Raw genomic sequence first — 14,419 nt, forward strand, 5'->3', positions numbered from 1 at the left:
GGAATGAAATTACTATCGCTGTACAGCAGCTGAGACTCTCCCATAGCAGCTTTGTTTAATGCACAAAATGACTAACACTACTTCAGCTAAGAATTTCCCACGTAATATGAATTACAGGTAACAGGAAATTTAAAGGTTAAAAGGCAGGTTCCCTACATCATGTCATATTCTGAATGACAAAAAAAAAGTGGCTTGAGCGTGTGAAACGGCTTTGAAGTAATTGAATTCCAAAAATGGTCAATTCCTCTGCATTCCCTGGCCTTTGTATGCTTGGCATGTGCTCCTGTGGAAAGTGGAGTGTCAGTGAACGAGAAGGACCCAGTCAGGCAATTGCGTGCGTGGTGAGGGAAAATTGAGTGAGCAGTGACTGAGCTGGACTCTGAACTGTGCAAAATGCATCAGACAATTGTGCTGGCTAATGTATGAGGAGGAATTACTGCACTACGGATTATCCTAGGAAATACTTCGGGAAATTCTTGACACAAAGAATGAGATAGCTGCAGAATTGTGTATATTAGGGCAAAGCCAAAATTATTGTCTGCCCTCTTAACTTAGAAGATAGAGTATACCATCTGAAGTAGGCCTCTTTACTGTACAGTGATTCTTAAAAGAAAAACCTCAGGTGTCTGATGATAAAGAACTGAGAGAGAAGTGATGGTGATCATGAGAGCCTCTGCCTGTAAAAAAACCCTAAAAGATCAGCAAGAGAGGGAGCATGTAAGATACATGGACTGCTCTAACCTGGACAGGTTTAATATTTTATGCTAGTTGAGATAATTTTTCTCACTTCCTGCAGTCAGTATTCTCAGCAGAAAGCTGAAGAGCATAGTGAATATCTTATCAATATCATATATCACAGAGTATTTTGCTTCTCTAAGTATAATGGTACAAGAAAGAACAGCTTATCTGTTCACTGTTTGCTGGATAAGGAATTGTTTGGATGGTATCATCCAGTGAGTAGTGGTTAAGGGCTCAGAGTGCTGATGGACATGAGTCTCTCAGGGGTCCATACTGGGACCAGTTCTATTTAATGCCTTTCTCAATTACATAGAGGAGAGGATCATCAAGTTTGCAGATAACACCAAGCTGAGTGGTGAGGTTGACACACCTGAAGGATGGAATACCACCCAGACAGACCGGGACAAGCTCAGGAACCAATCCATAGAAATCTCATGAGATTTAACAAGGCCAAGTGCAGGGTGCTGCACCCAGGTTGGGCAATCCCCGGGATCAGCACAGGCTGGGGATGGACAGATGAGAGCAGCCCTGCCCAGAAGGACCTGGAGCTGCTGGAGGAGAGGCTGGACATGACCCAGCCATGGGCACTCCCAGCCCAGAGAGCCAAGGGTGTCCTGGGCTGCATCCAAAGCAGCGTGGGCAGCAGGGCCAGGGAGGGGATTCTGGCCCTCTGCTCTGCTCTGTCAGACCCCACCTGCAGGGCTGCACCAGCTCTGGGGTGCCAGCACAGCAAGGACAGGGACCTGCTGGAGACTCTCCAGGGGAGCCCACCAAGATGATCAGAGGGATGGACCTCTCCTACAAGGGAAGGCTTAAAGAATTGGAATTGTTCAGCCTGTGAATTGACTTTATTGTGGCCTTTCACTACCTGAAGGGAGCCTTCAAAAGAGCTTTTTACAAGGGCATGTAGGGGTGGGAAAAGGGGTAATGCTTTCACAGTGATAGTAGATTTAGGTAGATACTAGGATGAAATTCTTTATTCCATCTCTGGAAAGCCAGGCTGGATGGGGCTCTGAGCAACTTGGTGTAGTGGAAAATGTACCTGCCTATGACAGAGGGAAAGTAAAGCAATACTGGAATGTTTTGCCTGCCACAATTTCTCCCTCTGATGGGAATCCAGTCCCTGGAAATTGCTGTGACATGGTATTGAATAACATTAGGGCCTGGCCACGTCCCCTTCCTGGCTACTGTGAAAAATTAACCCTGCCCTGGCTGAAATTAGGACAGGGGCTAAAGTCAGATGACAAGGCTTTCACCAATCATGACTTTCTGAGACATGACCTCTGTTGGTGTTTATTGTCCTGACAGTAAGGAAGCTAATGGTTGCCTCCCAAGGGGAGGTAGATACCTGTTGGAGGAGTGTGGGTTTCAGTGCAGGTCATAACCCTTCCCCTCTGGGGTGGAATCCAGTATATTGCTGTTTGGCAAATCTGTGTCATGTCTGTGAAAGTGTCATTCTCCATAATTTGGAGTAAAAAAATATGTTGGTGCATATGTTCTTGACAAGAATCCCTTGCTTATCGGTGGTTTTTTTTGCAGGCATATTCTGTGTGCTAATCACAGTTGTAATCTGTCTGCATGCACAAGTCAGATTGGATATTTTTTGTTTTTGAAGTTCTTCCATCAAAACTAGACCTTCTCCCATACCAAAAAAAGTTGCAGTGTCTGATTAACAGATAGCTAACTCATTGAGCTGAGCCCTTACCCCTTAAAAACCAGGACTGTTTTATTTTCTTCAAATTGTAGTGGGTGTGCAACACATTTGTTTACTAAGACTCAGGTTTTGGGATTTGCAAAATGTACTACAATTTAAAGAGAAGAATATACTTTAAAGAGATTGAGTGATAACATTATCCTGCAGGATTGCATAGAGTTTTGTACCAGTATAATGCCAGTAGCATTTTTGTCACCAGAAAAAGTAAAACCATTCAGTAATTTTAAAGCCTTTTTTTCCCCTAGAAGGGTAAAGCATTTATTTTAAAGAAATATTTAGAATTTGCATCATGAACTAAAAAGTATCCTTGAACTCTATTCCTGAAACTAAAAACATTTACTGTACTTCAGAGTTCAAGTTGGTTTCTTTTGTCTGTGAAGGCATAAAGAGGAAAACCCTAGTATTCTCTATCAAAAGGCTTTTTCATGTACTTCCTTTGTATGTAGCAGATCAAAAGTAACTGTAGATATAGGCATCTAGTCTCTGCCTCAGTGAACTGTTTCTAGTCAGTGAATCATTAGAGCATGTATTCAAATTCAAGCACATGGTAGAGTTTCCTTGGTTTTCATTAGAATTCTTGTGGACATACTTGTGGACATGTGTTTTCAGATGTTTTATTCAGCAGAGGTGACCAAATGTTTGTACATTTATATACTGGGACCTTTGATCCTATGAAGTGAAAGAAAGCTGTTCATTTACATCCGTTAGCAATCTGTGTCCCAGTGTGTTTTTGTGAGTTGTAAACAAGCAGCTGCAGAGCTTATATTCCTCACAACATAATCACAGATGAAGTGAAAAAGAGATTTAACTTTTTGTTCACCTATCAGAGCATCTCTCATCTCCATTACCTTCATATTACACAATCAGGCAGGATTGATTGTGCACAAGACAGAACATATACATTTTGCCACAACGTGAAACCACACTTTAGCAAAATACCATATCATATACAAATCTTTACCCTGTTCTTTTCTTCTTTTAATTAGGCAGAAGCAATCAGTTATTGCAGATCTGATAGAACACTCTTAAAATGCTATTAATTACTAAACATTGCATAATATCTTCCAATCATCAGGAAAAAAGTCATTGAAAGATATGTGCAATACATAGCTGGGTGTTGCTGACAGTCATGTGGTAGAAAAAACGAATAACTTGTATATTGAAAAAGAACTGTTCTGTCATTACACAACTTGAAAGATATGTGTTTAAAATAACTAAGAGAATTGATGAATAAACAGTAATGTGCTCATGAGAGGGAAGATTAACTTTGTGCTAGGAAGTGATGTGCCTGGAGTTTCTTAAAGGCCAGTTGCTTAAAATGGAGTGTCTAGAAGGGACAGAAATACAAAATAAAAAGCCTGGTTTGTAATTTCTAATGTCTTCTCTGTATTATCACAATATCTGTAGCTCTCTGCTTTTCTTCCTACTTGCACAAAAACTGTTAGTGCAATCTATGTATATTACAGTCTGTCTTATGAACTTGGTCTAGAGTTAACGACTAGAAACATGACAAACTTCACAACTGAGCTGTAAAATAAAGAATACTGGCATTTAATCATTCCCTTATTCTACACAAGTTTCTGTCCAGTTGCACAACATGCACATACAGAGTAAGAATAACCACATTAGGAAGAACACAGACTGGAAGAAATTCCGTTTCATGAAGAAGGAGACTGAATAACCAAATTGCCTGGTATAGTTATTTTCAGGCTTTTATTGCAAACAATGCCTTGGAGGCAGGGAAGTAAGATGTCTTGCCAAGAGATTATTTTGAGCAAATAAAATGATCTATTAAATTTATGAGTAAGAATCTTTGACACACCCCAGCTGAAACTCCCAAGCAGTCTGCTACTTAGTGGAACTGCAAGCCACATAATGTATATACATGAGGTGAAAAGTGCATAGAAAATATGGGTACATATTATGTCTAGCCTTTATTTTATCCCAGAGGTCATAACAGTTGTGTTGAATGCTGCAAAGCCTTTCCCATTCCTGTAGCTTTTAGATACATTGTTAGCCCTGTTGACCTGCTTACACAAAGTCAAAAATTCTTCAGAATCAGGTTTGTACATGGCTTTATTAGAAGTCATCCTGCTTTTGCCTGGGATACAGTTAATTTTCTTCCTATTAGCTGGTACAGCACTGTGTTTTGGAATTAGGATGAGAATAATGTTGATAACATGCTGCTGTTTTAGCTGTTGCTAGGTAGTGTTTATATTGAACCAAGGACTTTTCAGCTTCTCACCCCACTCTACCAGCGAGTACTCTGGGGGGCACAAGAAGCTGGAAAGGGATACAGCCAGGACAGCAGGCACTAACTGGCCAGAGGAATGTTCCATACTCTGTGGTGTCATGCTGTATGATAAAACTGGGGAATTGCATGGGAATGGTGGCTCACTGCTCGGGAACTAGCTGGGCATTGGTTAGTGAGCAAGGAGCAATTACATCGGGCATCACTTGTCTATTTTAATTCTTACAACAGTAATAACTGATAGCAGTATTGTTGTTATTATTTTTCCTTTCTTTTTCTGTCCTTTTAATCTTTATCTTACCCGCAGATTTTATTTGTTTTTCTTCTGATTCTCTCGCCCATCCCACTGCAGGCGGGAGTGAGTGGCTGTGTGGTGTTAAGGTGCCTGCTGGGTTAATCCATGACAGAAGTGCAGCCTGCTGTGACTCATGCTTTCTAAATTCAAATCACGTATAACATTATATCTGTATCAATTACCGTTGTCTCCCAAATTGTGTCACTTTAATTACTTTAATTGTTGGGAACGGGAGGAAATTTTGAGAAAGTTATCTTAGCAGTTTGCTTGATACCGTAGCATTGCCAAGTTGCACAGCACGTGGAGTAGAGTAAGCAGTTCTGGAGAGAGTCATGCAGGAGCTAAAAAAGTCTCATGTGTAGCACATACCTCCCCCTTTCCCCTGAAAAAATAAAACTAATATTTTCCACTATTCAGTCACCTCTCCATTCTCTGAAATAAAACCTCTTATAATATCTGAAATAGGACAGTGACAACTTCTGTAACATTAGAGACATCAAATAATTTGATCCTTAGTGAGGAATAATTCTTATGGCCCTTTTGAGGCTCCAGACTTGGCCTGCAAAATAGAACGAAAGCACAAGCAGTGCTCTCCAACAGTTCAGCCTACGGATACTTTCACTCAGTATTAGGAAGTTCTCTGGGAAATTACTCTGGGACATGTGGGCCTTGGAGTTTCAGCCTAGTAGATTCTTTTAGTAGCCTTACTTTGTTAGCAAGCACTTCCATCTAACAAACATGATACTGAAAATAATTCCTAGGAACTGAGAATGTATACATCAAAATTACTTTGACTATGATTTGAATGGGGGTAGGTTTTTTTTTTAGACAAATTTTACAAGGAGATGAGACATCTGTGATCATGCTGTGTCTGTTTGGACATGTCTGTGTAACAATTCCTCTCTTCCTATCCCCCTGATAACTTTGAAACTGTTTTCAAGCACAGTCAAACACAAATTCATCAGAGGAGCAGCATTTTTAAGGAAGTTCTTATGAAAATTGGCATCTCAGTAAAGAAAGACAACCCAAATTGGGATGCCACTCAGAGAGACCTTGACAAACTTGGGAGGTTGGCCTATGCAACCCTCATGAGGTTCAACAAGGCCAAGTGCAAAACCTTGCACCAGTTTCAGGGCAATCCCAAGCATGAATGCAGGTTATGCAGAGAACAGGTTGAAAGCAGCCCTGCAGAGAAGGACTTGGGGCTATTGATGTTTGAGAAGCTCAGCATGACCCAGAAATGTGTGCTTGCAGCCCAGAGAGACAATGATGTCCTGGGCTGCATCAAAACAAACATGGCCAGCAGGTTGAGGGAGGAATTTCTTCGTCTCTGCTCTGCCCTTGTGAGACCCCACCAAAGTACTGCATCCAGCTCTGGGACTTCCAGCATAAGTAATTTGTGGATCAAGCCCAGAGGAGGGCCATGAAGATGAGCCAAGGGCTGAAGTGCCTCTCCTGTGTAAACAGGCTGAGAGTTGAGATGTTCATGCTGGAGAAGAGAAAGCTCCAAGGAGACCCTATAACACCTTCCAGTGCTTAAAGAGAGCTTAAAGAGGCTCAAGTACAGCAGACCATTTCCAATTGCCCAACCTGTTTTTGTAAACCTTTTGTTCAGTTTAGTTCCATAGCTTTCCCATGCAGCTTGTTTACGCCTCTCTTCTTGTAGAGGTGTTTTCACAGTGCAGTTTTCTGTATTGGAAATGACTGATTTCTTCTTGTCCTTCCTTCAGTAGGCATAGAGATTGGTTGCTGTCCCCGTCCAAGCAATCTTGTATGCATGAAAGCCTCCTATCATGCCTTTCCTTCTAGACTAAACAAAGCCAATTTCTTCAATCTCTCTTCATAGTTCATATTTTCTGAACCACTTCATCTCCACTTTGGACTTTTTCCAGATTTTCTTTAGCTTCTTTGAAAAGCATGCAATGCAAATCTCCATCTAAAGCCTTAATAAAACTTAGGGGAAAAATATAGTCTCTTTTGTATAGAATATTTCTGCTACTGGTATGACAGTGGTCTCCTCTTTCTTTCCTCAAATTTTAGTTTTGCAAAGTGTCATATCATTAATTTTTATGCTGCCTAGGGTTTAATACAGACCTCCAGTCCTGTCAATGTTTTTTGTTGTCTTGCCAGTTATTTTTGCATTGTATTTAATTTCTTGTACATATATATAGGAGTTGGTCTTCCCTGTGATGAATTTAAACTTCATTTTTGTATACAAGACTGTTTATAATGTAGAGCAGTTTGCATCTCAACATGGCTTTAGCCAACCTTGCTAGGGTAAGTGAAGACCAAGAATAACTGCACAGAGCAAGCCAGCAAGTCTTGGAAGTTACTGTATTAGAATATTTATTACAGAACTACTCAAGAATATTCTTTAAATGTTTATAGACTTGTATTTTTCAGTTGCAGGGGTGGAAAATAGAGGCATGAAGGAAGGTCTTGAAAACAAGATTTTTAAAAGCTGCCAGTCCAAAATTGTGTCCCTGCAGAACAGCCTTGGATGTAATGGCCAAATGTAAACGATTGGCTTCCTAAGAATAAGCCTGATTTCCTGCAATGGTAAAGGCGTCCAAACTTGAAGGCCATTTGGAAAATTTTGTCCAAGGGAACCTATCTGAAAACATCAAGGCATAAACAAGGCATAAGCTGGAATGTAATTTGAGTGTCTGTATCTAGGAGTACATACTATCTTATGTCTTGGCAACAGGTCTGAAGTCAAATATACAGCCTTGCAGCTATGCTTATTAACTCCAGCACAGCACTCACCAGCAGTGTCTCTGTACCACAGCTGTGCACGTCCAGCTGGCTCAGTCTGTGAGTGGACTTAATACAAAACTATCTCCATTGTTCATTTAGACAAACACTGAATCTTTGTTCTCAGTCTTCCTCAACAGGTAGACAAAGCACTGTACTGCCTCACATTGGCAGCCTAACATTTTTTGTTAATAAAAGTAAAGATTTGAGGATACCAGCTGCAATTTTCTCTCAGAAATTTTTAACTACCTGTAGTTTCCCAGTGCAGAGTGGTGCCAAATGTACTTATAATTCATCAGTGCAGAATCTCCTTTAGATTGCTGACTGCTGCACGCAGTTGTGCACATCCAGTATCTTTGCAGATGTTCTCAGGCATATATATATGTAAATGATGCCATTCTTAATCCAAAGTGCCTGTCCTTTCTGGACACTGTGGACTTTATCTTTCTGCTTTTCTCTTTCATCACTAAATTACTGATTGAGAAACAATTCTTAAACTTTACAAAGTTTATCTTTGAGGAACTGTGAATTTCAAGATATGTATTCTCCTCTTATGGCTCTTCCCACAAATATACTCCATATGCTAAAGAGGCCTAAAAAACCAAATGCTGGTTTTGTAGGTCAGGACAATTTTTAAATCATGCTAAAGACTGGATAGTATTCAACATACAGATGCAAGAGAACTGAAACTGCTAAAACATGTTTCGGATTATGACCAATAGTCACAAGCCAGGAAAAAGCTTCCCATTCACTTGTAGAAACCTAAGCAGATAAAGTATATGCATATTGCATTTAATAATGTATATATCCTCAGGGAGAGATAAACAGTATTTCTGCTTTTAGATTAAAAAAAAATCAGGAAGAAGTTCCGTTTCTGGAGTTCATTACTCTGCATGTGGCTTTTCAGTTCATCATATGCTAGAAACTGCCCCTGTGTTGCTGAATAAATCGCTCTATGTTGCTTTGTGTTTGAGGTTTTATTTCTGAGCCAGTGATACCCCACACAAAATAGCCATTCTATGAACAAGTAGGAAGACATGTTTAATCAGAGCTTTCAGGAGTTAGAAACTAAAAAGGCAGTGGAATGTGGTATGTGGATTGGCATGAAAAAGTAGGCGACTTCCTTTTTTTTTTTTTTTTTTTTTTTTGGAAGGTGTTATTTGAGGTCAGGTAGCCCATTTTTTTTCCAAGGGAAAAAAAAAAAAAAGCGGATAAATCCAAACCCCATTGCCTATAATACAATGGCAATGAATGGGGTGTTTGTGGAGAAATTCCCTGGCTAGTGCAAGTCTTGATTTTGAAGGCAAGCATCTAAATATATGAACTGGAAACAGGATATTCTGCACAGTTTTCTGCACCCCAACATGCCTGACCATAAGGTTGTGAGAGAAGGTTAACTTTAACAGATTGGAACATGCCAATAATCCGAGATTGCTGTCCCAGTTATGACCATATTTTTGGGACCTAGCCCTGAATGACCTAGCTGCAGTTATTGCATGATGATCCACATGTTTTTCACGTGTAATAGATTGTCAGTCAAAACACTCTCCTTCTTCTTTAAGGACATCCTCAATAAGGGGAATATATTTGTAGCCACATAATGTTTTGATGGAGATGAAACACAAGTTTTCTTCATTCAAAAAAGAAATTCTGTGTCTTGAACCTTTTCATGTATAAACAAAATACTAGTATATTAATAGGTTAAATAGGCTGGGATAACTGAATACATAAAAACAAAATGAAAGAAACATACATACAGAAAATAGGTATTTAAAGGTTGTGGGGTTTTTAGTTGGCATATCAATTCTAACCACAAGAGGGGAATTCTGACAGGGTTTATAATACATTTATTGATATGTTTATGGAAGGAATGCTAGCTAATGTATGGTAATCCAGTTGCTTTTAGAGTTTGTTGGCTTATTTCTTTCTCCTGTAAATGATGCTTTAAGGACACTAGCTTGTAGTTGTTTCATCATGCAAGGATGTTAGCGACACCATGAGTATTTTCATTTATTTCCTTTTTATAGCTAAAGCAATTTTATAATTGCAAAACTCTTTTTTAATTACCATTGTTATTTCTACAGTGGGAAGCTCATCCTCTTGTGGAATGTTGGTTTTGTTCTTGATTCTTTGCCTTCCCAGCTTGTATAATTCTGCATAAGCAATTATTAAAATATAAACTTGTCTAGCAATCAAACAACCACAGAGATTTCCACATAAAGATGAGTAACTGTAGAATCAAGTAGGAAGTGAAAAATTTGAACTTGGAAAAAGGAAAGGAAGAGAACATTTATAAGTAGATTTGGTGGGAGTGTAAAGGATGAGCAGCCTACTTGTCTGAGCCTTGCCCTTCACTTGCTTTGGTTACCATGTAGAAGCCAAATCAATTTTTCATTCCTCAGATCACCCATCAATGAGGACCATAGCACAAATGGTAGGATAGCCATAAAATACATACAGCATATCAAAGGTACAATAATGTTATCAATTCAGAGCATTTAAAAAGTTTTATCTCTGTCAAATAATATATTTTTAAGATTCCACCAGACTTCAAATTATGCATTTCAGCCAGAAGCCAGCAGGAAATAAGAGGTAATGTGTTGTATTAGTTCACTAGAAAACTGCTTCAAAACTAATTTAAGGAAATGCACAAGGAAAATGTAGTGATTTTTTTCTGACAGATAGGTTTTACCCTGCTGTTAGAGCTATATTGTTGCTCTTTTCTGGTCCATTCATGCCTGCAGTCATAGATTCACTTCGTTTTCTCAGGATTTGCAATCAAACAGAATGCATTCCCAAGAGTTACAAAGAGGTTTCACGTCTAAAATGTTCAAATAAATCTCCAGTCATAAGAATGCATAACCAAAATACCATAAAGACCATTTTACTAAGAGAAAAAAATCAAAACGAAGGTTTTATGTAGTGGGGATTCTTCACAGTGGTGAGAGTTGGCACATGCAATGGTATTAAGAAAGGAAAATAAGCATGCACAGTATAAAGTATTTAGAATGACTAGGCTTTTAATTTTGTTTGTAATTTCAAAGATTAGGTAATCTTCACACAGAGAAGGAAAGAAAAGAAAAGCCATCTTTTTTTTATTAAAGTATTTTGGTCAAAACAACTACTTTAAACTTTTTTCCTTTCTGTGCCTGAGTTCAAATAAATGCCTGGCTGTATAGGTAGTCTGCATGTGCTTATATGGTGTGCATGGTAAAAAAATGCACTTTATGAACTGTCTATAGGCACAGTATTAATTTAATGGATACTGTCAGCTAGAGTGTTAAGTGCAGTCTGCTTACTGAAACATTTGGAATCTGCGCTGCTGAGAATGTGACCTAAAAATGTTGCCTTTAAACTTTTATATAACCTCATCTTGACCTGGCTGCATTTCAGCTGAAGTTTTCAACAGTCAGTAACTTACACTGTTTCATGTGAGCAGCAGGGAAGACTTCAGACTGAGGGACAGCAAGTTGAGAAATTAATTGTCTAAAAAAGGGAGGAGAAAAAGGATGGAATGAGGAAAACATGAGAAGAGAATTGCTGTGAAACTTGGTGACGATGACAATAAGATTATTCTTATTGTTTGGTTTTACCCTGTGCCCCATAAAACTTTAATCCAGTCATGTGGGGAAAGGAAAGGAGATTACTGTACAAATTATTCATGCAAAAGAACATACACTAGAACACACTTTTCTAGCAAAAGATTTTGGGATCAGCACTTAGGATGTGCAGAATGGGAACAAATATTTGGTTTGTAAAAGACCTCAGAAAGAAATCATAAATAATCCTCTTGAGATGGGAGGAGGATAACTGTTAGTCTGAGTGTGTCATATCATCTGAAGAGTAGTGGTTACTTGTGTGTTGCAATGGCCAGAAAAATGAACAGTTGCTCTGTTACTGGAGAACAATACTGGTAATTTTTCCTCTGATGGTGGTCTTTTAAATTTTTTTTTCTCCTGTCTGGTTTAGAATATGGTACTATCTCTGATAATTTGTTTGAAGCCTAAGTGTGTCTGCAAAGATCAAGATTCTGCAGTCATATGAAATCAATAACAGGTTTTTCTACAAAAACTCTCAACCAACCCAGATTTTCATTTTGGCACAAATTCAATCATTAATTGGGTTTTGTTGCCGTTAGTAAATTGAGCAAGATAGTATTATGCTTTTTGAGGCAGGCTTATTATTCCAAATAAAAGTCTGTTTTGAAGTTCTATTTGGGTCAGAAGTTGGTAGCCATTCAAAGGAGATGGGAACACATAAAATGAGGAGAGATTATAAGAGTAAAAGTCTCTAAAATTATTGAAGCATCTTAGGTTGACAAGGGGTTTGTCTAAGAGAAACTTCCTCTGATTTTTTTCATCCTTTTAGTAAAAGAAGTCTTCAAACATTGGTCAACCTCGGGTTTTTTGGGGGCATTTTGCTGTAGCATTGATGGTCTAATGCAATTTACAGCTGTAATCCAGTGACTTTCAAAAGCATAGACAAACTGAAGGTCAACATATTTTCTGGAGATGAAAATTTTGGCTCTAAAGTTCTTCCAGGTAGTTTTGGCAAATGTTCTCTGTGGTCTCGAGTGCCACACTTATGTTATTTGTATGTTCTGGACAATAAGGGAGGCCTTTGCTGTGTCTTTTACAATGTCATTGACCTTGGTTAGCCAGAAATAAACTGAAAAATACACACTGGCACTCATAGTTATTTCAAATATTATGATTTATCACTTCATATGACAAGTTAAATGGTCTTTTATTTCTTTCTTCAGCGTGTTGTTTCTGATAACCTTGTGATGGGATAATCAGTGGACAAAAATGCCACTCTTCAGTTGTCATCATATTGTTACTGGAAAATCTTACTGTAAAAACCCTTCCTAACTGCTGCTCACTTAGAAATTTCTAAATGTGTTAACACTAGCAAATACTTTCTGTAAATATCTGCTGTATGTGAATTAAGACAAGTTGTCTCGATCTCTTTCCTAGACTGAATTTTAGAGCAGAGGCCCAATGTGACAGTCTGAACCTGATGAACATTTATGCTTTAAGTGTGTGACAATTACATGTGGCTTTTGACGTTGAACAGCAAGGAAACTTGGCTTTTGTCCCTATTAAAGAAAGCGATGTATTCTGATGATAGAAGTAAAACAACCTCAACTAGGTATTTAGACCTAGGGGAAGACTGGTGCAGGATCTTACTCTGATCAAAAGTTAAGTTTAAATAATTAGGATCACAAAATGCCATGTAAAGTTAAGGTTTTCTTGGTGAGGTGCCAAAGATGTCACGGCTGAGTTTTCCAGAAAAAGGTGAAATTCAGTCCTGTGGCTTGTTTTTTTTTTCTGTTTTCAGTGTATATATAATTTATGGTGGCATTTTTGGAGCTGTAAAACTTCTGTATTCAAGAATTCTTCAGGATGTGTGTGTTCTCAAGCACACACATGCACAACTGCCTACTCACCCTGCAGAAGAATCAGCACAGCATGTCACGTCAGTCTGGCAGGATTACGTTCATTAGATGTTCATTTTTGCTCCTGACCTTTACCCACCCCCTCTCCTTTAATTTTCATTGTGAAGAAACAGCTTTAATAGTGGGATTATTTCTGGATTAGTTGAGCTCTTTAGCATATTGTCTATGGGCCTGTTTACCTTGCAAGAATCAATGAGCCTGATCTGAGTCCCATAACAATGTCACAGAGCACAATGGCCTGGAATGAGCAGGAGGCACAGAAACTCAGGACTATTAGCCTGGCATGGGGAATGGCAATGGTCAAAGGCTTCTGGCAGGTTATTTGAGCTGGCAACAGATTGAGACCTGTTGCCAAAAAGCCCCACAGAGACCAATTGCTGAAAAAAATCAGAATGGCCTGCCTGAGGAAACTACTGTGTCCATCTGTCCTGTGCTAGACACTGGGAGTAGTCCTGATGTCTAGTCCAAGTGGTTTTGAAAAGCAGAAGAAAATTGCTTTCCAAGATGCACTGTCCAATTGTTGAACCTGGATGATGGGAGATATGGTCTTCAGCACAACTGAGATCAATGTAAAACTCTTAGGCAAATCCCCTCCTGATCCATCAGATCCCAGCTCCTGGAGGACCTCACTGGAAATTATATAATGGATAGTTTTCAATGTGGAGACCTCAATATGGAGAGAGGTTTATTTTAAGTTTTCATAGCAACTGCAGAAATATATGTGTTTATTTGGCATATTTATCCCATTTCTTTCCTGGGCTGCTGTTTAAATTTTTCGGCTGAATCATTTCCTGTACTTGTAGTGTGGATCTTTTTTCGTTTTATCTTTTTTTTCTTTGCTGGGAAATGTGCAAAAGGCCTACTGCTCAGTCAGGATCTTGCATCTTTCCTCCTGTCTGTCTTTGAATTCTTACTCTGAGTGTTGTGATTTGTCAGCTAATTTAAAGTTAGATTCTAATGTTTAAACTCAGAACCGACTTCCCCCTCAAAATAGTCATTTGCAGTCATGACTAAGAACCTATCAGCCTATTGTTTTTTATCTTGAGAAGTGAAAATACTGATTTCTAGCATGGCAGATGGCAATTGTTAGTTATGCACTAAATTTTTTTTTGCCTTTTTCAGTCCAAACACACCGAACTTATTTAATTTTTTCCCAATGTGGATTTTTTCACAGAGGCTATTTGGACTTGCCTTTGACCACAGTACTCT

This window comes from Sturnus vulgaris, chromosome 6 (assembly GCF_052056855.1).
Source record: "Sturnus vulgaris isolate bStuVul1 chromosome 6, bStuVul1.hap1, whole genome shotgun sequence".
Lineage (NCBI taxonomy): Eukaryota > Metazoa > Chordata > Aves > Passeriformes > Sturnidae > Sturnus > Sturnus vulgaris.